The sequence below is a fragment of the Dendrobates tinctorius genome, unplaced genomic scaffold (genome assembly GCF_039654945.1).
Source record: "Dendrobates tinctorius isolate UK_male_01 unplaced genomic scaffold, ASM3965494v1 ptg000300l, whole genome shotgun sequence".
Lineage (NCBI taxonomy): Eukaryota > Metazoa > Chordata > Amphibia > Anura > Dendrobatidae > Dendrobates > Dendrobates tinctorius.
Window position 1 is genome coordinate 27,327 of NW_027361967.1, and position 27,139 is coordinate 54,465.

Consider the following 27,139-nt stretch of genomic DNA (forward strand, 5'->3'; position numbering starts at 1 on the left):
GTAAAAATTCAATGGCAAAATTGCTGTCTTTTTCTACTCATTCACAAATAGTTAATGAATGTTATTAAATATGTACAGCAAAATGGAAGGCGTTTCAAATAGAAATCATGCTTCAAAAAACAGTCAAATGAAAAATTATAATATATCCCTCCAGGTGTGACACTTGACATTTGCAGAGTGTCAAACCCCCCAGAAAATGTATAGATATGGCCGAAATAGCTCAGTTGGGAGAGCGTTAGACTGAAGATCTAAAGGTCCCGGGTTTCGGCAAAATGCTTTTTCTTCACCATTTACATTTTAAGGAGATATTAAACAAAGCACATGGACTGATCATGATCAAAAGGCCTAAAAATCTTAACTATCTACAGAAAACAAAATGTTAAAAATTTGAGAAACGGTAACTTTTTCCTTTTGAACACATGAATGTTTTTTAGTAATTTTTCCTCTATTTTGTTTTATTTCAGATTGACTTAGCTGTAAGAGGATTAAAAGGTAACCTGATAGCTGAAACAGACAGCACTTATCAGACACTAGCTGAATGATTATAGTCAGCTTGTTTGACTTTGAAACACTGAGGCATTACTGAGACAAATGTCCTTAAAAAATATGCTGTGGACAAAGTCAAAAAGGCAAAAAACACAAGCTCCACACAGGTCCGTCATCTTTAATTTGAAATATAGGAGGTTTCTACTTTAATGGTGAGACAAAGCATCTACATATTTGACATTGCTCCAGTGAGTAGAGCCCACTTAAAAATGTATGGGTTGCTTGTCTCTGCAAGCAAAAGCTGGGCACTAAACTGGCATACTTGCAATGCTGGATGGTTCAGAGTGAAAACACCTATAGGCTGACAATAGTAATTGCAGGTGTTGATTAACTCATTGTGCAAAATAATTTCTAAAATGTGGTCACTTTGGGAGGTTTTCTGCTGTTTTGGTACTCTGCAAATTTCATCTGCAAGGTATTCCTGCAAAATCTGCATTGCAAAACCCAAATAGGGCTCTTCCTTTCAAAGCCCTGCTGTGTGGCCAAACAGTAGTTTCTGAAGAAATGTGGTGCATCACCGCATTTGTGAGAAATCTAACATTTCTAATATCCAAACAAAATAAATGGAGGTTTAAAAATTAATGCAGACGAAAAGTACGCATATAAAAAATGTTATTTATTGACTTTTTTGGGGTGGTGTGACAAGTTTTTAATCACAAGGAATGGTAACATTTCTGCTGACTAGCATGGAAGGAGTTAAGTTCCAATTGCATATCGAAGCCGTCTAAGGCGAGCGGTCTAATACCGAGCGGTCTAAGGCGCTGCGTTCAGGTCGCAGTCTCCCCTGGAGGCGTGGGTTCAAATCCCACTTCTGACATCAATATTTAATTTCAAGAAACTTTATCTTCATTTATTGATTAGATGAGGTCAAACAAAACTTAGTAATGTGGTTTTGAAAAATTTCCTGAGAGTCTTTGGAGTGAATCTGAATTTGTCCTCTCAAAAAAGAACTCTAGGAACATCAAACAGATTTTTTGTGCATATGTCTGTTGTTCTTTTGGCACTAGAAAAATCCTTTGGACAGTCAATGAGGAGGGACTATTTCACCTCTTTGTGTTCTCTGTCCCTATTAGGGTAGGGAATCAACCTTCTACAGTGCTGTCATGAAATATATCTAGAAACGGATTTGCTGGTAAGTCTACTTTCATAGTTTTCACCTCATACATCAATAGACCATAACGATACTTAATAAACAAAAACTTAACAAGTAGGTAATCATAGTTTAAAAAATGTGAAATGCCCATGTCATTCTGACATGTTTCAGCACATTTTGGGACAAATGGTCTCACTTTTAACATTAACAATCAATAAAATATTTTCTCTAAATTTTTGTCTCTTTTTTGCTCCAATTGTTTGCATCTCATAAAAAATAAAACTTGATGTAACATTATGCATGCAAATTGTGTTTTATGTGCGACCATGACCTATTCTAGAAGCACAGGGTCAGAATTATACTGGTGCATGGAGACAAACTGAAAATGTAAAAATTCAATGGCAAAATTGCTGTCTTTTTCTACTCATTCACAAACAGTTAATGAATGTTATTAAATATGTACAGCAAAATGGAAGGCGTTTCAAATAGAAATCATGCTTCAAAAAACAGTCAAATGAAAAATTATAATATATCCCTCCAGGTGTGACACTTGACATTTGCAGAGTGTCAAACCCCCCAGAAAATGTATAGATATGGCCGAAATAGCTCAGTTGGGAGAGCGTTAGACTGAAGATCTAAAGGTCCCGGGTTTCGGCAAAATGCTTTTTCTTCACCATTTACATTTTAAGGAGATATTAAACAAAGCACATGGACTGATCATGATCAAAAGGCCTAAAAATCTTAACTATCTACAGAAAACAAAATGTTAAAAATTTGAGAAACGGTAACTTTTTCCTTTTGAACACATGAATGTTTTTTAGTAATTTTTCCTCTATTTTGTTTTATTTCAGATTGACTTAGCTGTAAGAGGATTAAAAGGTAACCTGATAGCTGAAACAGACAGCACTTATCAGACACTAGCTGAATGATTATAGTCAGCTTGTTTGACTTTGAAACACTGAGGCATTACTGAGACAAATGTCCTTAAAAAATATGCTGTGGACAAAGTCAAAAAGGCAAAAAACACAAGCTCCACACAGGTCCGTCATCTTTAATTTGAAATATAGGAGGTTTCTACTTTAATGGTGAGACAAAGCATCTACATATTTGACATTGCTCCAGTGAGTAGAGCCCACTTAAAAATGTATGGGTTGCTTGTCTCTGCAAGCAAAAGCTGGGCACTAAACTGGCATACTTGCAATGCTGGATGGTTCAGAGTGAAAACACCTATAGGCTGACAATAGTAATTGCAGGTGTTGATTAACTCATTGTGCAAAATAATTTCTAAAATGTGGTCACTTTGGGAGGTTTTCTGCTGTTTTGGTACTCTGCAAATTTCATCTGCAAGGTATTCCTGCAAAATCTGCATTGCAAAACCCAAATAGGGCTCTTCCTTTCAAAGCCCTGCTGTGTGGCCAAACAGTAGTTTCTGAAGAAATGTGGTGCATCACCGCATTTGTGAGAAATCTAACATTTCTAATATCCAAACAAAATAAATGGAGGTTTAAAAATTAATGCAGACGAAAAGTACGCATATAAAAAATGTTATTTATTGACTTTTTTGGGGTGGTGTGACAAGTTTTTAATCACAAGGAATGGTAACATTTCTGCTGACTAGCATGGAAGGAGTTAAGTTCCAATTGCATATCGAAGCGGTCTAAGGCGAGCGGTCTAATACCGAGCGGTCTAAGGCGCTGCGTTCAGGTCGCAGTCTCCCCTGGAGGCGTGGGTTCAAATCCCACTTCTGACATCAATATTTAATTTCAAGAAACTTTATCTTCATTTATTGATTAGATGAGGTCAAACAAAACTTAGAAATGTGGTTTTGAAAAATTTCCTGAGAGTCTTTGGAGTGAATCTTAATTTGTCCTCTCAAAAAAGAACTCTAGGAACATCAAACAGATTTTTTGTGCATATGTCTGTTGTTCTTTTGGCACTAGAAAAATCCTTTGGACAGTCAATGAGGAGGGACTATTTCACCTCTTTGTGTTCTCTGTCCCTATTAGGGTAGGGAATCAACCTTCTACAGTGCTGTCATGAAATATATCTAGAAACGGATTTGCTGGTAAGTCTACTTTCATAGTTTTCACCTCATACATCAATAGACCATAACGATACTTAATAAACAAAAACTTAACAAGTAGGTAATCATAGTTTAAAAAATGTGAAATGCCCATGTCATTCTGACATGTTTCAGCACATTTTGGGACAAATGGTCTCACTTTTAACATTAACAATCAATAAAATATTTTCTCTAAATTTTTGTCTCTTTTTTGCTCCAATTGTTTGCATCTCATAAAAAATAAAACTTGATGTAACATTATGCATGCAAATTGTGTTTTATGTGCGACCATGACCTATTCTAGAAGCACAGGGTCAGAATTATACTGGTGCATGGAGACAAACTGAAAATGTAAAAATTCAATGGCAAAATTGCTGTCTTTTTCTACTCATTCACAAATAGTTAATGAATGTTATTAAATATGTACAGCAAAATGGAAGGCGTTTCAAATAGAAATCATGCTTCAAAAAACAGTCAAATGAAAAATTATAATATATCCCTCCAGGTGTGACACTTGACATTTGCAGAGTGTCAAACCCCCCAGAAAATGTATAGATATGGCCGAAATATCTCAGTTGGGAGAGCATTAGACTGAAGATCTAAAGGTCCCTGGTCCAATCCCGGGTTTCGGCAAAATGCTTTTTCTTCACCGTTTACATTTTAAGGAGATATTAAACAAAGCACATGGACTGATCATGATCAAAAGGCCTAAAAATCTTAACTATCTACAGAAAACAAAATGTTAAAAATTTGAGAAACGGTAACTTTTTCCTTTTGAACACATGAATGTTTTTTAGTAATTTTTCCTCTATTTTGTTTTATTTCAGATTGACTTAGCTGTAAGAGGATTAAAAGGTAACCTGATAGCTGAAACAGACAGCACTTATCAGACACTAGCTGAATGATTATAGTCAGCTTGTTTGACTTTGAAACACTGAGGCATTACTGAGACAAATGTCCTTAAAAAATATGCTGTGGACAAAGTCAAAAAGGCAAAAAACACAAGCTCCACACAGGTCCGTCATCTTTAATTTGAAATATAGGAGGTTTCTACTTTAATGGTGAGACAAAGCATCTACATATTTGACATTGCTCCAGTGAGTAGAGCCCACTTAAAAATGTATGGGTTGCTTGTCTCTGCAAGCAAAAGCTGGGCACTAAACTGGCATACTTGCAATGCTGGATGGTTCAGAGTGAAAACACCTATAGGCTGACAATAGTAATTGCAGGTGTTGATTAACTCATTGTGCAAAATAATTTCTAAAATGTGGTCACTTTGGGAGGTTTTCTGCTGTTTTGGTACTCTGCAAATTTCATCTGCAAGGTATTCCTGCAAAATCTGCATTGCAAAACCCAAATAGGGCTCTTCCTTTCAAAGCCCTGCTGTGTGGCCAAACAGTAGTTTCTGAAGAAATGTGGTGCATCACCGCATTTGTGAGAAATCTAACATTTCTAATATCCAAACAAAATAAATGGAGGTTTAAAAATTAATGCAGACGAAAAGTACGCATATAAAAAATGTTATTTATTGACTTTTTTGGGGTGGTGTGACAAGTTTGTAATCACAAGGAATGGTAACATTTCTGCTGACTAGCATGGAAGGAGTTAAGTTCCAATTGCATATCGAAGTCAAGATGGCAGAGTGGTCTAAGGCGCTGCGCTTAGGTTGCAGTTTCCCCTGGAGGCGTGGGTTCAAATCCCACTTCTGACATCAACATTTAATTTCAAGAAACTTTATCTTCATGTAATGTGGTTTTGAAAAATTTCCTGAGAGTCTTTGGAGTGAATCTGAATTTGTCCTCTCAAAAAAGAACTCTAGGAACATCAAACAGATTTTTGTGCATATGTCTGTTGTTCTTTTGGCACTAGAAAAATCCTTTGGACAGTCAATGAGGAGGGACTATTTCACCTCTTTGTGTTCTCTGTCCCTATTAGGGTAGGGAATCAACCTTCTACAGTGCTGTCATGAAATATATCTAGAAACGGATTTGCTGGTAAGTCTACTTTCATAGTTTTCACCTCATACATCAATAGACCATAACGATATTTAATAAACAAAAACTTAACAAGTAGGTAATCATAGTTTAAAAAATGTGAAATGCCCATGTCATTCTGACATGTTTCAGCACATTTTGGGACAAATGGTCTCACTTTTAACAATCAATAAAATATTTTCTCTAAATTTTTGTCTCTTTTTTGCTCCAATTGTTTGCATCTCATAAAAAATAAAACTTGATGTAACATTATGCATGCAAATTGTGTTTTATGTGCGACCATGACCTATTCTAGAAGCACAGGGTCAGAATTATACTGGTGCATGGAGACAAACTGAAAATGTAAAAATTCAATGGCAAAATTGCTGTCTTTTTCTACTCATTCACAAATAGTTAATGAATGTTATTAAATATGTACAGCAAAATGGAAGGCGTTTCAAATAGAAATCATGCTTCAAAAAACAGTCAAATGAAAAATTATAATATATCCCTCCAGGTGTGACACTTGACATTTGCAGAGTGTCAAACCCCCCAGAAAATGTATAGATATGGCCGAAATAGCTCAGTTGGGAGAGCGTTAGACTGAAGATCTAAAGGTCCCTGGTCCAATCCCGGGTTTCGGCAAAATGCTTTTTCTTCACCGTTTACATTTTAAGGAGATATTAAACAAAGCACATGGACTGATCATGATCAAAAGGCCTAAAAATCTTAACTATCTACAGAAAACAAAATGTTAAAAATTTGAGAAACGGTAACTTTTTCCTTTTGAACACATGAATGTTTTTTAGTAATTTTTCCTCTATTTTGTTTTATTTCAGATTGACTTAGCTGTAAGAGGATTAAAAGGTAACCTGATAGCTGAAACAGACAGCACTTATCAGACACTAGCTGAATGATTATAGTCAGCTTGTTTGACTTTGAAACACTGAGGCATTACTGAGACAAATGTCCTTAAAAAATATGCTGTGGACAAAGTCAAAAAGGCAAAAAACACAAGCTCCACACAGGTCCGTCATCTTTAATTTGAAATATAGGAGGTTTCTACTTTAATGGTGAGACAAAGCATCTACATATTTGACATTGCTCCAGTGAGTAGAGCCCACTTAAAAATGTATGGGTTGCTTGTCTCTGCAAGTAAAAGCTGGGCACTAAACTGGCATACTTGCAATGCTGGATGGTTCAGAGTGAAAACACCTATAGGCTGACAATAGTAATTGCAGGTGTTGATTAACTCATTGTGCAAAATAATTTCTAAAATGTGGTCACTTTGGGAGGTTTTCTGCTGTTTTGGTACTCTGCAAATTTCATCTGCAAGGTATTCCTGCAAAATCTGCATTGCAAAACCCAAATAGGGCTCTTCCTTTCAAAGCCCTGCTGTGTGGCCAAACAGTAGTTTCTGAAGAAATGTGGTGCATCACCGCATTTGTGAGAAATCTAACATTTCTAATATCCAAACAAAATAAATGGAGGTTTAAAAATTAATGCAGACGAAAAGTACGCATATAAAAAATGTTATTTATTGACTTTTTTGGGGTGGTGTGACAAGTTTTTAATCACAAGGAATGGTAACATTTCTGCTGACTAGCATGGAAGGAGTTAAGTTCCAATTGCATATCGAAGCGGTCTAAGGCGAGCGGTCTAATACCGAGCGGTCTAAGGCGCTGCGTTCAGGTCGCAGTCTCCCCTGGAGGCGTGGGTTCAAATCCCACTTCTGACATCAATATTTAATTTCAAGAAACTTTATCTTCATTTATTGATTAGATGAGGTCAAACAAAACTTAGTAATGTGGTTTTGAAAAATTTCCTGAGAGTCTTTGGAGTGAATCTGAATTTGTCCTCTCAAAAAAGAACTCTAGGAACATCAAACAGATTTTTTGTGCATATGTCTGTTGTTCTTTTGGCACTAGAAAAATCCTTTGGACAGTCAATGAGGAGGGACTATTTCACCTCTTTGTGTTCTCTGTCCCTATTAGGGTAGGGAATCAACCTTCTACAGTGCTGTCATGAAATATATCTAGAAACGGATTTGCTGGTAAGTCTACTTTCATAGTTTTCACCTCATACATCAATAGACCATAACGATACTTAATAAACAAAAACTTAACAAGTAGGTAATCATAGTTTAAAAAATGTGAAATGCCCATGTCATTCTGACATGTTTCAGCACATTTTGGGACAAATGGTCTCACTTTTAACATTAACAATCAATAAAATATTTTCTCTAAATTTTTGTCTCTTTTTTGCTCCAATTGTTTGCATCTCATAAAAAATAAAACTTGATGTAACATTATGCATGCAAATTGTGTTTTATGTGCGACCATGACCTATTCTAGAAGCACAGGGTCAGAATTATACTGGTGCATGGAGACAAACTGAAAATGTAAAAATTCAATGGCAAAATTGCTGTCTTTTTCTACTCATTCACAAATAGTTAATGAATGTTATTAAATATGTACAGCAAAATGGAAGGCGTTTCAAATAGAAATCATGCTTCAAAAAACAGTCAAATGAAAAATTATAATATATCCCTCCAGGTGTGACACTTGACATTTGCAGAGTGTCAAACCCCCCAGAAAATGTATAGATATGGCCGAAATAGCTCAGTTGGGAGAGCGTTAGACTGAAGATCTAAAGGTCCCGGGTTTCGGCAAAATGCTTTTTCTTCACCATTTACATTTTAAGGAGATATTAAACAAAGCACATGGACTGATCATGATCAAAAGGCCTAAAAATCTTAACTATCTACAGAAAACAAAATGTTAAAAATTTGAGAAACGGTAACTTTTTCCTTTTGAACACATGAATGTTTTTTAGTAATTTTTCCTCTATTTTGTTTTATTTCAGATTGACTTAGCTGTAAGAGGATTAAAAGGTAACCTGATAGCTGAAACAGACAGCACTTATCAGACACTAGCTGAATGATTATAGTCAGCTTGTTTGACTTTGAAACACTGAGGCATTACTGAGACAAATGTCCTTAAAAAATATGCTGTGGACAAAGTCAAAAAGGCAAAAAACACAAGCTCCACACAGGTCCGTCATCTTTAATTTGAAATATAGGAGGTTTCTACTTTAATGGTGAGACATAGCATCTACATATTTGACATTGCTCCAGTGAGTAGAGCCCACTTAAAAATGTATGGGTTGCTTGCCTCTGCAAGCAAAAGCTGGGCACTAAACTGGCATACTTGCAATGCTGGATGGTTCAGAGTGAAAACACCTATAGGCTGACAATAGTAATTGCAGGTGTTGATTAACTCATTGTGCAAAATAATTTCTAAAATGTGGTCACTTTGGGAGGTTTTCTGCTATTTTGGTACTCTGCAAATTTCATCTGCAAGGTATTCCTGCAAAATCTGCATTGCAAAACCCAAATAGGGCTCTTCCTTTCAAAGCCCTGCTGTGTGGCCAAACAGTAGTTTCTGAAGAAATGTGGTGCATCACCGTATTTGTGAGAAATCTAACATTTCTAATATCCAAACAAAATAAATGGAGGTTTAAAAATTAATGCAGACGAAAAGTACGCATATAAAAAATGTTATTTATTGACTTTTTTGGGGTGGTGTGACAAGTTTGTAATCACAAGGAATGGTAACATTTCTGCTGACTAGCATGGAAGGAGTTAAGTTCCAATTTCATATCGAAGTCAGGATGGCCGAGCGGTCTAAGGCGCTGCGTTCAGGTCGCAGTCTCCCCTGGAGGCGTGGGTTCAAATCCCACTTCTGACATCAACATTTAATTTCAAGTAACTTTATCTTCATGTAATGTGGTTTTGAAAAATTTCCTGAGAGTCTTTGGAGTGAATCTGAATTTGTCCTCTCAAAAAAGAACTCTAGGAACATCAAACAGATTTTTTGTGCATATGTCTGTTGTTCTTTTGGCACTAGAAAAATCCTTTGGACAGTCAATGAGGAGGGACTATTTCACCTCTTTGTGTTCTCTGTCCCTATTAGGGTAGGGAATCAACCTTCTACAGTGCTGTCATGAAATATATCTAGAAACGGATTTGCTGGTAAGTCTACTTTCATAGTTTTCACCTCATACATCAATAGACCATAACGATACTTAATAAACAAAAACTTAACAAGTAGGTAATCATAGTTTAAAAAATGTGAAATGCCCATGTCATTCTGACATGTTTCAGCACATTTTGGGACAAATGGTCTCACTTTTAACAATCAATAAAATATTTTCTCTCAATTTTTGTTTCTTTTTTGCTCCAATTGTTTGCATCTCATAAAAAATAAAACTTGATGTAACATTATGCATGCAAATTGTGTTTTATGTGCGACCATGACCTATTCTAGAAGCACAGGGTCAGAATTATACTGGTGCATGGAGACAAACTGAAAATGTAAAAATTCAATGGCAAAATTGCTGTCTTTTTCTACTCATTCACAAATAGTCAATGAATGTTATTAAATATGTACAGCAAAATGGAAGGCGTTTCAAATAGAAAACATGCTTCAAAAAACAGTCAAATGAAAAATTATAATATATCCCTCCAGGTGTGACACTTGACATTTGCAGAGTGTCAAACCCCCCAGAAAATGTATAGATATGGCCGAAATAGCTCAGTTGGGAGAGCGTTAGACTGAAGATCTAAAGGTCCCTAGTCCAATCCCGGGTTTCGGCAAAATGCTTTTTCTTCACCGTTTACATTTTAAGGAGATATTAAACAAAGCACATGGACTGATCATGATCAAAAGGCCTAAAAATCTTAACTATCTACAGAAAACAAAATGTTAAAAATTTGAGAAACGGTAACTTTTTCCTTTTGAACACATGAATTTTTTTTAGTAATTTTTCCTCTATTTTGTTTTATTTCAGATTGACTTAGCTGTAAGAGGATTAAAAGGTAACCTGATAGCTGAAACAGACAGCACTTATCAGACACTAGCTGAATGATTATAGTCAGCTTGTTTGACTTTGAAACACTGAGGCATTACTGAGACAAATGTCCTTAAAAAATATGCTGTGGACAAAGTCAAAAAGGCAAAAAACACAAGCTCCACACAGGTCCGTCATCTTTAATTTGAAATATAGGAGGTTTCTACTTTAATGGTGAGACAAAGCATCTACATATTTGACATTGCTCCAGTGAGTAGAGCCCACTTAAAAATGTATGGGTTGCTTGTCTCTGCAAGCAAAAGCTGGGCACTAAACTGGCATACTTGCAATGCTGGATGGTTCAGAGTGAAAACACCTATAGGCTGACAATAGTAATTGCAGGTGTTGATTAACTCATTGTGCAAAATAATTTCTAAAATGTGGTCACTTTGGGAGGTTTTCTGCTGTTTTGGTACTCTGCAAATTTCATCTGCAAGGTATTCCTGCAAAATCTGCATTGCAAAACCCAAATAGGGCTCTTCCTTTCAAAGCCCTGCTGTGTGGCCAAACAGTAGTTTCTGAAGAAATGTGGTGCATCACCGCATTTGTGAGAAATCTAACATTTCTAATATCCAAACAAAATAAATGGAGGTTTAAAAATTAATGCAGACGAAAAGTACGCATATAAAAAATGTTATTTATTGACTTTTTTGGGGTGGTGTGACAAGTTTTTAATCACAAGGAATGGTAACATTTCTGCTGTCTAGCATGGAAGGAGTTAAGTTCCAATTGCATATCGAAGCGGTCTAAGGCGAGCGGTCTAATACCGAGCGGTCTAAGGTGCTGCGTTCAGGTCGCAGTCTCCCCTCGAGGCGTGGGTTCAAATCCCACTTCTGACATTTAATTTCAAGAAACTTTATCTTCATTTATTGATTAGATGAGGTCAAACAAAACTTAGTAATGTGGTTTTGAAAAATTTCCTTAGAGTCTTTGGAGTGAATCTGAATTTGTCCTCTCAAAAAAGAACTCTAGGAACATCAAACAGATTTTTTGTGCATATGTCTGTTGTTCTTTTGGCACTAGAAAAATCCTTTGGACAGTCAATGAGGAGGGACTATTTCACCTCTTTGTGTTCTCTGTCCCTATTAGGGTAGGGAATCAACCTTCTACAGTGCTGTCATGAAATATATCTAGAAACGGATTTGCTGGTAAGTCTACTTTCATAGTTTTCACCTCATACATCAATAGACCATAACGATACTTAATAAACAAAAACTTAACAAGTAGGTAATCATAGTTTAAAAAATGTGAAATGCCCATGTCATTCTGACATGTTTCAGCACATTATGGGACAAATGGTCTCACTTTTAACAATCAATAAAATATTTTCTCTAAATTTTTGTCTCTTTTTTGCTCCAATTGTTTGCATCTCATAAAAAATAAAACTTGATGTAACATTATGCATGCAAATTGTGTTTTATGTGCGACCATGACCTATTCTAGAAGAACAGGGTCAGAATTATACTGGTGCATGGAGACAAACTGAAAATGTAAAAATTCAATGGCAAAATTGCTGTCTTTTTCTACTCATTCACAAATAGTTAATGAATGTTATTAAATATGTACAGCAAAATGGAAGGCGTTTCAAATAGAAATCATGCTTCAAAAAACAGTCAAATGAAAAATTATAATATATCCCTCCAGGTGTGACACTTGACATTTGCAGAGTGTCAAACCCCCCAGAAAATGTATAGATATGGCCGAAATAGCTCAGTTGGGAGAGCGTTAGACTGAAGATCTAAAGGTCCCTGGTCCAATCCCGGGTTTCGGCAAAATGCTTTTTCTTCACCGTTTACATTTTAAGGAGATATTAAACAAAGCACATGGACTGATCATGATCAAAAGGCCTAAAAATCTTAACTATCTACAGAAAACAAAATGTTAAAAATTTGAGAAACGGTAACTTTTTCCTTTTGAACACATGAATGTTTTTTAGTAATTTTTCCTCTATTTTGTTTTATTTCAGATTGACTTAGCTGTAAGAGGATTAAAAGGTAACCTGATAGCTGAAACAGACAGCACTTATCAGACACTAGCTGAATGATTATAGTCAGCTTGTTTGACTTTGAAACACTGAGGCATTACTGAGACAAATGTCCTTAAAAAATATGCTGTGGACAAAGTCAAAAAGGCAAAAAAACACAAGCTCCACACAGGTCCGTCATCTTTAATTTGAAATATAGGAGGTTTCTACTTTAATGGTGAGACAAAGCATCTACATATTTGACATTGCTCCAGTGAGTAGAGCCCACTTAAAAATGTATGGGTTGCTTGTCTCTGCAAGCAAAAGCTGGGCACTAAACTGGCATACTTGCAATGCTGGATGGTTCAGAGTGAAAACACCTATAGGCTGACAATAGTAATTGCAGGTGTTGATTAACTCATTGTGCAAAATAATTTCTAAAATGTGGTCACTTTGGGAGGTTTTCTGCTGTTTTGGTACTCTGCAAATTTCATCTGCAAGGTATTCCTGCAAAATCTGCATTGCAAAACCCAAATAGGGCTCTTCCTTTCAAAGCCCTGCTGTGTGGCCAAACAGTAGTTTCTGAAGAAATGTGGTGCATCACCGCATTTGTGAGAAATCTAACATTTCTAATATCCAAACAAAATAAATGGAGGTTTAAAAATTAATGCAGACGAAAAGTATGCATATAAAAAATGTTATTTATTGACTTTTTTGGGGTGGTGTGACAAGTTTGTAATCACAAGGAATGGTAACATTTCTGCTGACTAGCATGGAAGGAGTTAAGTTCCAATTGCATATCGAAGTAAGGATGGCCGAGTGGTCTAAGGCGCAGCGTTCAGGTCACAGTCTCCCCTGGAGGTGTGGGTTCAAATCCCACTTCTGACATCAACATTTAATTTCAAGAAACTTTATCTTCATTTATTGATTAGATGAGGTCAAACAAAACTTAGTAATGTGGTTTTGAAAAATTTCCTGAGAGTCTTTGGAGTGAATCTGAATTTGTCCTCTCAAAAAAGAACTCTAGGAACATCAAACAGATTTTTTGTGCATATGTCTGTTGTTCTTTTGGCACTAGAAAAATCCTTTGGACAGTCAATGAGGAGGGACTATTTCACCTCTTTGTGTTCTCTGTCCCTATTAGGGTAGGGAATCAACCTTCTACAGTGCTGTCATGAAATATATCTAGAAACGGATTTGCTGGTAAGTCTACTTTCATAGTTTTCACCTCATACATCAATAGACCATAACGATACTTAATAAACAAAAACTTAACAAGTTGGTAATCATAGTTTAAAAAATTTGAAATGCCCATGTCATTCTGACATGTTTCAGCACATTTTGGGACAAATGGTCTCACTTTTAACAATCAATAAAATATTTTCTCTAAATTTTTGTCTCTTTTTTGCTCCAATTGTTTGCATCTCATAAAAAATAAAACTTGATGTAACATTATGCATGCAAATTGTGTTTTATGTGCGACCATGACCTATTCTAGAAGCACAGGGTCAGAATTATACTGGTGCGTGGAGACAAACTGAAAATGTAAAAATTCAATGGCAAAATTGCTGTCTTTTTCTACTCATTCACAAATAGTTAATGAATGTTATTAAATATGTACAGCAAAATGGAAGGCGTTTCAAATAGAAATCATGCTTCAAAAAACAGTCAAATGAAAAATTATAATATATCCCTCCAGGTGTGACACTTGACATTTGCAGAGTGTCAAACCCCCCAGAAAATGTATAGATATGGCCGAAATAGCTCAGTTGGGAGAGCGTTAGACTGAAGATCTAAAGGTCCCGGGTTTCGGCAAAATGCTTTTTCTTCACCATTTACATTTTAAGGAGATATTAAACAAAGCACATGGACTGATCATGATCAAAAGGCCTAAAAATCTTAACTATCTACAGAAAACAAAATGTTAAAAATTTGAGAAACGGTAACTTTTTCCTTTTGAACACATGAATGTTTTTTAGTAATTTTTCCTCTATTTTGTTTTATTTCAGATTGACTTAGCTGTAAGAGGATTAAAAGGTAACCTGATAGCTGAAACAGACAGCACTTATCAGACACTAGCTGAATGATTATAGTCAGCTTGTTTGACTTTGAAACACTGAGGCATTACTGAGACAAATGTCCTTAAAAAATATGCTGTGGACAACGTCAAAAAGGCAAAAAACACAAGCTCCACACAGGTCCGTCATCTTTAATTTGAAATATAGGAGGTTTCTACTTTAATGGTGAGACAAAGCATCTACATATTTGATATTGCTCCAGTGAGTAGAGCCCACTTAAAAATGTATGGGTTGCTTGCCTCTGCAAGCAAAAGCTGGGCACTAAACTGGCATACTTGCAATACTGGATGGTTCAGAGTGAAAACACCTATAGGCTGACAATAGTAATTGCAGGTGTTGATTAACTCATTGTGCAAAATAATTTCTAAAATGTGGTCACTTTGGGAAGTTTTCTGCTGTTTTGGTACTCTGCAAATTTCATCTGCAAGGTATTCCTGCAAAATCTGCATTGCAAAACCCAAATAGGGCTCTTCCTTTCAAAGCCCTGCTGTGTGGCCAAACAGTAGTTTCTGAAGAAATGTGGTGCATCACCGTATTTGTGAGAAATCTAACATTTCTAATATCCAAACAAAATAAATGGAGGTTTAAAAATTAATGCAGACGAAAAGTACGCATATAAAAAATGTTATTTATTGACTTTTTTGGGGTGGTGTGACAAGTTTGTAATCACAAGGAATGGTAACATTTCTGCTGACTAGCATGGAAGGAGTTAAGTTCCAATTGCATATCGAAGTCAGGATGGCCGAGCGGTCTAAGGCGCTGCGTTCAGGTCGCAGTCTCCCCTGGAGGCGTGGGTTCAAATCCCACTTCTGACATCAACATTTAATTTCAAGTAACTTTATCTTCATGTAATGTGGTTTTGAAAAATTTCCTGAGAGTCTTTGGAGTGAATCTGAATTTGTCCTCTCAAAAAAGAACTCTAGGAACATCAAACAGATTTTTTGTGCATATGTCTGTTGTTCTTTTGGCACTAGAAAAATCCTTTGGACAGTCAATGAGGAGGGACTATTTCACCTCTTTGTGTTCTCTGTCCCTATTAGGGTAGGGAATCAACCTTCTACAGTGCTGTCATGAAATATATCTAGAAACGGGTTTGCTAGTAAGTCTACTTTAATAGTTTTCACCTCATACATCAATAGACCATAACGATACTTAATAAACAAAAACTTAACAAGTTGGTAATCATAGTTTAAAAAATGTGAAATGCCCATGTCATTCTGACATGTTTCAGCACATTTTGGGACAAATGGTCTCACTTTTAACAATCAATAAAATATTTTCTCTAAATTTTTGTCTCTTTTTTGCTCCAATTGTTTGCATCTCATAAAAAATAAAACTTGATGTAACATTATGCATGCAAATTGTGTTTTATGTGCGACCATGACCTATTCTAGAAGCACAGGGTCAGAATTATACTGGTGCGTGGAGACAAACTGAAAATGTAAAAATTCAATGGCAAAATTGCTGTCTTTTTCTACTCATTCACAAATAGTTAATGAATGTTATTAAATATGTACAGCAAAATGGAAGGCGTTTCAAATAGAAATCATGCTTCAAAAAACAGTCAAATGAAAAATTATAATATATCCCTCCAGGTGTGACACTTGACATTTGCAGAGTGTCAAACCCCCCAGAAAATGTATAGATATGGCCGAAATAGCTCAGTTGGGAGAGCGTTAGACTGAAGATCTCAAGGTCCCGGGTTTCGGCAAAATGCTTTTTCTTCACCATTTACATTTTAAGGAGATATTAAACAAAGCACATGGACTGATCATGATCAAAAGGCCTAAAAATCTTAACTATCTACAGAAAACAAAATGTTAAAAATTTGAGAAACGGTAACTTTTTCCTTTTGAACACATGAATGTTTTTTAGTAATTTTTCCTCTATTTTGTTTTATTTCAGATTGACTTAGCTGTAAGAGGATTAAAAGGTAACCTGATAGCTGAAACAGACAGCACTTATCAGACACTAGCTGAATGATTATAGTCAGCTTGTTTGACTTTGAAACACTGAGGCATTACTGAGACAAATGTCCTTAAAAAATATGCTGTGGACAACGTCAAAAAGTCAAAAAACACAAGCTCCACACAGGTCCGTCATCTTTAATTTGAAATATAGGAGGTTTCTACTTTAATGGTGAGACAAAGCATCTACATATTTGACATTGCTCCAGTGAGTAGAGCCCACTTAAAAATGTATGGGTTGCTTGCCTCTGCAAGCAAAAGCTGGGCACTAAACTGGCATACTTGCAATGCTGGATGGTTCAGAGTGAAAACACCTATAGGCTGACAATAGTAATTGCAGGTGTTGATTAACTCATTGTGCAAAATAATTTCTAAAATGTGGTCACTTTGGGAGGTTTTCTGCTGTTTTGGTACTCTGCAAATTTCATCTGCAAGGTATTCCTGCAAAATCTGCATTGCAAAACCCAAATAGGGCTCTTCCTTTCAAAGCCCTGCTGTGTGGCCAAACAGTAGTTTCTGGAGAAATGTGGTGCATCACCGTATTTGTGAGAAATCTAACATTTCTAATATCCAAACAAAATAAATGGAGGTTTAAAAATTAATGCAGACGAAAAGTACGCATATAAAAAATGTTATTTATTGACTTTTTTGAGGTGGTGTGACAAGTTTGTAATCACAAGGAATGGTAACATTTCTGCTGACTAGCATGGAAGGAGTTAAGTTCCAATTTCATATCGAAGTCAGGATGGCCGAGCGGTCTAAGGCGCTGCGTTCAGGTCGCAGTCTCCCCTGGAGGCGTGGGTTCAAATCCCACTTCTGACACCAACATTTAATTTCAAGAAACTTTATCTTCATTTATTGATTAGATGAGGTCAAACAAAACTTAGTAATGTGGTTTTGAAAAATTTCCTGAGAGTCTTTGGAGTGAATCTGAATTTGTCCTCTCAAAAAAGAACTCTAGGAACATCAAACACATTTTTTGTGCATATGTCTGTTGTTCTTTTGGCACTAGAAAAATCCTTTGGACAGTCAATGAGGAGGGACTATTTCACCTCTTTGTGTTCTCTGTCCCTATTAGGGTAGGGAATCAACCTTCTACAGTGCTGTCATGAAATATATCTAGAAACGGATTTGCTGGTAAGTCTACTTTCATAGTTTTCACCTCATACATCAATAGACCATAACGATACTTAATAAACAAAAACTTAACAAGTAGGTAATCATAGTTTAAAAAATGTGAAATGCCCATGTCATTCTGACATGTTTCAGCACATTTTGGGACAAATGGTCTCACTTTTAACAATCAATAAAATATTTTCTCTAAATTTTTGTCTCTTTTTTGCTCCAATTGTTTGCATCTCATAAAAAATAAAACTTGATGTAACATTATGCATGCAAATTGTGTTTTATGTGCGACCATGACCTATTCTAGAAGCACAGGGTCAGAATTATACTGGTGCATGGAGACAAACTGAAAATGTAAAAATTCAATGGCAAAATTGCTGTCTTTTTCTACTCATTCACAAATAGTCAATGAATGTTATTAAATATGTACAGCAAAATGGAAGGCGTTTCAAATAGAAATCATGCTTCAAAAAACAGTCAAATGAAAAATTATAATATATCCCTCCAGGTGTGACACTTGACATTTGCAGAGTGTCAAACCCCCCAGAAAATGTATAGATATGGCCGAAATAGCTCAGTTGGGAGAGCGTTAGACTGAACATCTAAAGGTCCCTAGTCCAATCCCGGGTTTCGGCAAAATGCTTTTTCTTCACCGTTTACATTTTAAGGAGATATTAAACAAAGCACATGGACTGATCATGATCAAAAGGCCTAAAAATCTTAACTATCTACAGAAAACAAAATGTTAAAAATTTGAGAAACGGTAACTTTTTCCTTTTGAACACATGAATGTTTTTTAGTAATTTTTCCTCTATTTTGTTTTATTTCAGATTGACTTAGCTGTAAGAGGATTAAAAGGTAACCTGATAGCTGAAACAGACAGCACTTATCAGACACTAGCTGAATGATTATAGTCAGCTTGTTTGACTTTGAAACACTGAGGCATTACTGAGACAAATGTCCTTAAAAAATATGCTGTGGACAAAGTCAAAAAGGCAAAAAACACAAGCTCCACACAGGTCCGTCATCTTTAATTTGAAATATAGGAGGTTTCTACTTTAATGGTGAGACAAAGCATCTACATATTTGACATTGCTCCAGTGAGTAGAGCCCACTTAAAAATGTATGGGTTGCTTGTCTCTGCAAGCAAAAGCTGGGCACTAAACTGGCATACTTGCAATGCTGGATGGTTCAGAGTGAAAACACCTATAGGCTGACAATAGTAATTGCAGGTGTTGATTAACTCATTGTGCAAAATAATTTCTAAAATGTGGTCACTTTGGGAGGTTTTCTGCTGTTTTGGTACTCTGCAAATTTCATCTGCAAGGTATTCCTGCAAAATCTGCATTGCAAAACCCAAATAGGGCTCTTCCTTTCAAAGCCCTGCTGTGTGGCCAAACAGTAGTTTCTGAAGAAATGTGGTGCATCACCGCATTTGTGAGAAATCTAACATTTCTAATATCCAAACAAAATAAATGGAGGTTTAAAAATTAATGCAGACGAAAAGTACGCATATAAAAAATGTTATTTATTGACTTTTTTGGGGTGGTGTGACAAGTTTGTAATCACAAGGAATGGTAACATTTCTGCTGACTAGCATGGAAGGAGTTAAGTTCCAATTGCATATCAAAGTCAGGATGGCCGAGCGGTCTAAGGCGCAGCGTTCAGGTCGCAGTCTCCCCTGGAGGCGTGGGTTCAAATCCCACTTCTGACATCAACATTTAATTTCAAGAAACTTTATCTTCATTTATTGATTAGATGAGGTCAAACAAAACTTAGTAATGTGGTTTTGAAAAATTTCCTGAGAGTCTTTGGAGTGAATCTGAATTTGTCCTCTCAAAAAAGAACTCTAGGAACATCAAACACATTTTTTGTGCATATGTCTGTTGTTCTTTTGGCACTAGAAAAATCCTTTGGACAGTCAATGAGGAGGGACTATTTCACCTCTTTGTGTTCTCTGTCCCTATTAGGGTAGGGAATCAACCTTCTACAGTGCTGTCATGAAATATATCTAGAAACGGATTTGCTGGTAAGTCTACTTTCATAGTTTTCACCTCATACATCAATAGACCATAACGATACTTAATAAACAAAAACTTAACAAGTAGGTAATCATAGTTTAAAAAATGTGAAATGCCCATGTCATTCTGACATGTTTCAGCACATTTTGGGACAAATGGTCTCACTTTTAACAATCAATAAAATATTTTCTCTAAATTTTTGTCTCTTTTTTGCTCCAATTGTTTGCATCTCATAAAAAATAAAACTTGATGTAACATTATGCATGCAAATTGTGTTTTATGTGCGACCATGACCTATTCTAGAAGCACAGGGTCAGAATTATACTGGTGCATGGAGACAAACTGAAAATGTAAAAATTCAATGGCAAAATTGCTGTCTTTTTCTACTCATTCACAAATAGTCAATGAATGTTATTAAATATGTACAGCAAAATGGAAGGCGTTTCAAATAGAAATCATGCTTCAAAAAACAGTCAAATGAAAAATTATAATATATCCCTCCAGGTGTGACACTTGACATTTGCAGAGTGTCAAACCCCCCAGAAAATGTATAGATATGGCAGAAATAGCTCAGTTGGGAGAGCGTTAGACTGAACATCTAAAGGTCCCTAGTCCAATCCCGGGTTTCGGCAAAATGCTTTTTCTTCACCGTTTACATTTTAAGGAGATATTAAACAAAGCACATGGACTGATCATGATCAAAAGGCCTAAAAATCTTAACTATCTACAGAAAACAAAATGTTAAAAATTTGAGAAACGGTAACTTTTTCCTTTTGAACACATGAATGTTTTTTAGTAATTTTTCCTCTATTTTGTTTTATTTCAGATTGACTTAGCTGTAAGAGGATTAAAAGGTAACCTGATAGCTGAAACAGACAGCACTTATCAGACACTAGCTGAATGATTATAGTCAGCTTGTTTGACTTTGAAACACTGAGGCATTACTGAGACAAATGTCCTTAAAAAATATGCTGTGGACAAAGTCAAAAAGGCAAAAAACACAAGCTCCACACAGGTCCGTCATCTTTAATTTGAAATATAGGAGGTTTCTACTTTAATGGTGAGACAAAGCATCTACATATTTGACATTGCTCCAGTGAGTAGAGCCCACTTAAAAATGTATGGGTTGCTTGTCTCTGCAAGCAAAAGCTGGGCACTAAACTGGCATACTTGCAATGCTGGATGGTTCAGAGTGAAAACACCTATAGGCTGACAATAGTAATTGCAGGTGTTGATTAACTCATTGTGCAAAATAATTTCTAAAATGTGGTCACTTTGGGAGGTTTTCTGCTGTTTTGGTACTCTGCAAATTTCATCTGCAAGGTATTCCTGCAAAATCTGCATTGCAAAACCCAAATAGGGCTCTTCCTTTCAAAGCCCTGCTGTGTGGCCAAACAGTAGTTTCTGAAGAAATGTGGTGCATCACCGCATTTGTGAGAAATCTAACATTTCTAATATCCAAACAAAATAAATGGAGGTTTAAAAATTAATGCAGACGAAAAGTACGCATATAAAAAATGTTATTTATTGACTTTTTTGGGGTGGTGTGACAAGTTTGTAATCACAAGGAATGGTAACATTTCTGCTGACTAGCATGGAAGGAGTTAAGTTCCAATTGCATATCAAAGTCAGGATGGCCGAGCGGTCTAAGGCGCAGCGTTCAGGTCGCAGTCTCCCCTGGAGGCGTGGGTTCAAATCCCACTTCTGACATCAACATTTAATTTCAAGAAACTTTATCTTCATTTATTGATTAGATGAGGTCAAACAAAACTTAGTAATGTGGTTTTGAAAAATTTCCTGAGAGTCTTTGGAGTGAATCTGAATTTGTCCTCTCAAAAAAGAACTCTAGGAACATCAAACACATTTTTTGTGCATATGTCTGTTGTTCTTTTGGCACTAGAAAAATCCTTTGGACAGTCAATGAGGAGGGACTATTTCACCTCTTTGTGTTCTCTGTCCCTATTAGGGTAGGGAATCAACCTTCTACAGTGCTGTCATGAAATATATCTAGAAACGGATTTGCTGGTAAGTCTACTTTCATAGTTTTCACCTCATACATCAATAGACCATAACGATACTTAATAAACAAAAACTTAACAAGTAGGTAATCATAGTTTAAAAAATGTGAAATGCCCATGTCATTCTGACATGTTTCAGCACATTTTGGGACAAATGGTCTCACTTTTAACAATCAATAAAATATTTTCTCTAAATTTTTGTCTCTTTTTTGCTCCAATTGTTTGCATCTCATAAAAAATAAAACTTGATGTAACATTATGCATGCAAATTGTGTTTTATGTGCGACCATGACCTATTCTAGAAGCACAGGGTCAGAATTATACTGGTGCATGGAGACAAACTGAAAATGTAAAAATTCAATGGCAAAATTGCTGTCTTTTTCTACTCATTCACAAATAGTCAATGAATGTTATTAAATATGTACAGCAAAATGGAAGGCGTTTCAAATAGAAATCATGCTTCAAAAAACAGTCAAATGAAAAATTATAATATATCCCTCCAGGTGTGACACTTGACATTTGCAGAGTGTCAAACCCCCCAGAAAATGTATAGATATGGCCGAAATAGCTCAGTTGGGAGAGCGTTAGACTGAACATCTAAAGGTCCCTAGTCCAATCCCGGGTTTCGGCAAAATGCTTTTTCTTCACCGTTTACATTTTAAGGAGATATTAAACAAAGCACATGGACTGATCATGATCAAAAGGCCTAAAAATCTTAACTATCTACAGAAAACAAAATGTTAAAAATTTGAGAAACGGTAACTTTTTCCTTTTGAACACATGAATGTTTTTTAGTAATTTTTCCTCTATTTTGTTTTATTTCAGATTGACTTAGCTGTAAGAGGATTAAAAGGTAACCTGATAGCTGAAACAGACAGCACTTATCAGACACTAGCTGAATGATTATAGTCAGCTTGTTTGACTTTGAAACACTGAGGCATTACTGAGACAAATGTCCTTAAAAAATATGCTGTGGACAAAGTCAAAAAGGCAAAAAACACAAGCTCCACACAGGTCCGTCATCTTTAATTTGAAATATAGGAGGTTTCTACTTTAATGGTGAGACAAAGCATCTACATATTTGACATTGCTCCAGTGAGTAGAGCCCACTTAAAAATGTATGGGTTGCTTGTCTCTGCAAGCAAAAGCTGGGCACTAAACTGGCATACTTGCAATGCTGGATGGTTCAGAGTGAAAACACCTATAGGCTGACAATAGTAATTGCAGGTGTTGATTAACTCATTGTGCAAAATAATTTCTAAAATGTGGTCACTTTGGGAGGTTTTCTGCTGTTTTGGTACTCTGCAAATTTCATCTGCAAGGTATTCCTGCAAAATCTGCATTGCAAAACCCAAATAGGGCTCTTCCTTTCAAAGCCCTGCTGTGTGGCCAAACAGTAGTTTCTGAAGAAATGTGGTGCATCACCGCATTTGTGAGAAATCTAACATTTCTAATATCCAAACAAAATAAATGGAGGTTTAAAAATTAATGCAGACGAAAAGTACGCATATAAAAAATGTTATTTATTGACTTTTTTGGGGTGGTGTGACAAGTTTGTAATCACAAGGAATGGTAACATTTCTGCTGACTAGCATGGAAGGAGTTAAGTTCCAATTGCATATCAAAGTCAGGATGGCCGAGCGGTCTAAGGCGCAGCGTTCAGGTCGCAGTCTCCCCTGGAGGCGTGGGTTCAAATCCCACTTCTGACATCAACATTTAATTTCAAGAAACTTTATCTTCATTTATTGATTAGATGAGGTCAAACAAAACTTAGTAATGTGGTTTTGAAAAATTTCCTGAGAGTCTTTGGAGTGAATCTGAATTTGTCCTCTCAAAAAAGAACTCTAGGAACATCAAACACATTTTTTGTGCATATGTCTGTTGTTCTTTTGGCACTAGAAAAATCCTTTGGACAGTCAATGAGGAGGGACTATTTCACCTCTTTGTGTTCTCTGTCCCTATTAGGGTAGGGAATCAACCTTCTACAGTGCTGTCATGAAATATATCTAGAAACGGATTTGCTGGTAAGTCTACTTTCATAGTTTTCACCTCATACATCAATAGACCATAACGATACTTAATAAACAAAAACTTAACAAGTAGGTAATCATAGTTTAAAAAATGTGAAATGCCCATGTCATTCTGACATGTTTCAGCACATTTTGGGACAAATGGTCTCACTTTTAACAATCAATAAAATATTTTCTCTAAATTTTTGTCTCTTTTTTGCTCCAATTGTTTGCATCTCATAAAAAATAAAACTTGATGTAACATTATGCATGCAAATTGTGTTTTATGTGCGACCATGACCTATTCTAGAAGCACAGGGTCAGAATTATACTGGTGCATGGAGACAAACTGAAAATGTAAAAATTCAATGGCAAAATTGCTGTCTTTTTCTACTCATTCACAAATAGTCAATGAATGTTATTAAATATGTACAGCAAAATGGAAGGCGTTTCAAATAGAAATCATGCTTCAAAAAACAGTCAAATGAAAAATTATAATATATCCCTCCAGGTGTGACACTTGACATTTGTAGAGTGTCAAACCCCCCAGAAAATGTATAGATATGGCCGAAATAGCTCAGTTGGGAGAGCGTTAGACTGAAGATCTAAAGGTCCCTAGTCCAATCCCGGGTTTCGGCAAAATGCTTTTTCTTCACCGTTTACATTTTAAGGAGATATTAAACAAAGCACATGGACTGATCATGATCAAAAGGCCTAAAAATCTTAACTATCTACAGAAAACAAAATGTTAAAAATTTGAGAAACGGTAACTTTTTCCTTTTGAACACATGAATGTTTTTTAGTAATTTTTCCTCTATTTTGTTTTATTTCAGATTGACTTAGCTGTAAGAGGATTAAAAGGTAACCTGATAGCTGAAACAGACAGCACTTATCAGACACTAGCTGAATGATTATAGTCAGCTTGTTTGACTTTGAAACACTGAGGCATTACTGAGACAAATGTCCTTAAAAAATATGCTGTGGACAAAGTCAAAAAGGCAAAAAACACAAGCTCCACACAGGTCCGTCATCTTTAATTTGAAATATAGGAGGTTTCTACTTTAATGGTGAGACAAAGCATCTACATATTTGACATTGCTCCAGTGAGTAGAGCCCACTTAAAAATGTATGGGTTGCTTGCCTCTGCAAGCAAAAGCTGGGCACTAAACTGGCATACTTGCAATGCTGGATGGTTCAGAGTGAAAACACCTATAGGCTGACAATAGTAATTGCAGGTGTTGATTAACTCATTGTGCAAAATAATTTCTAAAATGTGGTCACTTTGGGAGGTTTTCTGCTGTTTTGGTACTCTGCAAATTTCATCTGCAAGGTATTCCTGCAAAATCTGCATTGCAAAACCCAAATAGGGCTCTTCCTTTCAAAGCCCTGCTGTGTGGCCAAACAGTAGTTTCTGAAGAAATGTGGTGCATCACCGTATTTGTGAGAAATCTAACATTTCTAATATCCAAACAAAATAAATGGAGGTTTAAAAATTAATGCAGACGAAAAGTACGCATATAAAAAATGTTATTTATTGACTTTTTTGGGGTGGTGTGACAAGTTTGTAATCACAAGGAATGGTAACATTTCTGCTGACTAGCATGGAAGGAGTTAAGTTCCAATTGCATATCGAAGTCAGGATGGCCGAGCGGTCTAAAGCGCAGCGTTCAGGTCGCAGTCTCCCCTGGAGGCGTGGGTTCAAATCCCACTTCTGACATCAACATTTAATTTCAAGAAACTTTATCTTCATTTATTGATTAGATGAGGTCAAACAAAACTTAGTAATGTGGTTTTGAAAAATTTCCTGAGAGTCTTTGGAGTGAATCTGAATTTGTCCTCTCAAAAAAGAACTCTAGGAACATCAAACAGATTTTTTGTGCATATGTCTGTTGTTCTTTTGGCACTAGAAAAATCCTTTGGACAGTCAATGAGGAGGGACTATTTCACCTCTTTTTGTTCTCTGTCCCTATTAGGGTAGGGAATCAACCTTCTACAGTGCTGTCATGAAATATATCTAGAAACGGATTTGCTGGTAAGTCTACTTTCATAGTTTTCACCTCATACATCAATAGACCATAACGATACTTAATAAACAAAAACTTAACAAGTTGGTAATCATAGTTTAAAAAATGTGAAATGCCCATGTCATTCTGACATGTTTCAGCACATTTTGGGACAAATGGTCTCACTTTTAACAATCAATAAAATATTTTCTCTAAATTTTTGTCTCTTTTTTGCTCCAATTGTTTGCATCTCATAAAAAATAAAACTTGATGTAACATTATGCATGCAAATTGTGTTTTATGTGCGACCATGACCTATTCTAGAAGCACAGGGTCAGAATTATACTGGTGCATGGAGACAAACTGAAAATGTAAAAATTCAATGGCAAAATTGCTGTCTTTTTCTACTCATTCACAAATAGTTAATGAATGTTATTAAATATGTACAGCAAAATGGAAGGCGTTTCAAATAGAAATCATGCTTCAAAAAACAGTCAAATGAAAAATTATAATATATCCCTCCAGGTGTGACACTTGACATTTGCAGAGTGTCAAACCCCCCAGAAAATGTATAGATATGGCCGAAATAGCTCAGTTGGGAGAGCGTTAGACTGAAGATCTAAAGGTCCCGGGTTTCGGCAAAATGCTTTTTCTTCACCATTTACATTTTAAGGAGATATTAAACAAAGCACATGGACTGATCATGATCAAAAGGCCTAAAAATCTTAACTATCTACAGAAAACAAAATGTTAAAAATTTGAGAAACGGTAACTTTTTCCTTTTGAACACATGAATGTTTTTTAGTAATTTTTCCTCTATTTTGTTTTATTTCAGATTGACTTAGCTGTAAGAGGATTAAAAGGTAACCTGATAGCTGAAACAGACAGCACTTATCAGACACTAGCTGAATGATTATAGTCAGCTTGTTTGACTTTGAAACACTGAGGCATTACTGAGACAAATGTCCTTAAAAAATATGCTGTGGACAAAGTCAAAAAGGCAAAAAACACAAGCTCCACACAGGTCCGTCATCTTTAATTTGAAATATAGGAGGTTTCTACTTTAATGGTGAGACATAGCATCTACATATTTGACATTGCTCCAGTGAGTAGAGCCCACTTAAAAATGTATGGGTTGCTTGCCTCTGCAAGCAAAAGCTGGGCACTAAACTGGCATACTTGCAATGCTGGATGGTTCAGAGTGAAAACACCTATAGGCTGACAATAGTAATTGCAGGTGTTGATTAACTCATTGTGCAAAATAATTTCTAAAATGTGGTCACTTTGGGAGGTTTTCTGCTGTTTTGGTACTCTGCAAATTTCATCTGCAAGGTATTCCTGCAAAATCTGCATTGCAAAACCCAAATAGG

General features: G+C 35.9%; 6 non-coding genes across 6 annotated transcripts; all 6 read left to right on the forward strand.

Moving 5' to 3' along the window:
• Window positions 1-5,329: 5,329 nt before the first annotated feature.
• TRNAL-UAG (transfer RNA leucine (anticodon UAG)) lies at window positions 5,330-5,412 on the forward strand. Its single transcript has one exon. It is a non-coding gene; the product is annotated as a tRNA-Leu (tRNA).
• Window positions 5,413-6,246: 834 nt separating this feature from the next.
• On the forward strand, window positions 6,247-6,319 carry TRNAF-GAA (transfer RNA phenylalanine (anticodon GAA)). The gene has a single exon. It is a non-coding gene; the product is annotated as a tRNA-Phe (tRNA).
• Window positions 6,320-9,340: 3,021 nt separating this feature from the next.
• TRNAL-CAG (transfer RNA leucine (anticodon CAG)) lies at window positions 9,341-9,423 on the forward strand. The gene has a single exon. It is a non-coding gene; the product is annotated as a tRNA-Leu (tRNA).
• A 2,861-nt stretch (window positions 9,424-12,284) lies between these two features.
• TRNAF-GAA (transfer RNA phenylalanine (anticodon GAA)) lies at window positions 12,285-12,357 on the forward strand. The gene has a single exon. It is a non-coding gene; the product is annotated as a tRNA-Phe (tRNA).
• Window positions 12,358-15,358: 3,001 nt separating this feature from the next.
• TRNAL-CAG (transfer RNA leucine (anticodon CAG)) lies at window positions 15,359-15,441 on the forward strand. The gene has a single exon. It is a non-coding gene; the product is annotated as a tRNA-Leu (tRNA).
• Window positions 15,442-17,332: 1,891 nt separating this feature from the next.
• On the forward strand, window positions 17,333-17,415 carry TRNAL-CAG (transfer RNA leucine (anticodon CAG)). The gene has a single exon. It is a non-coding gene; the product is annotated as a tRNA-Leu (tRNA).
• Window positions 17,416-27,139: the final 9,724 nt, after the last annotated feature.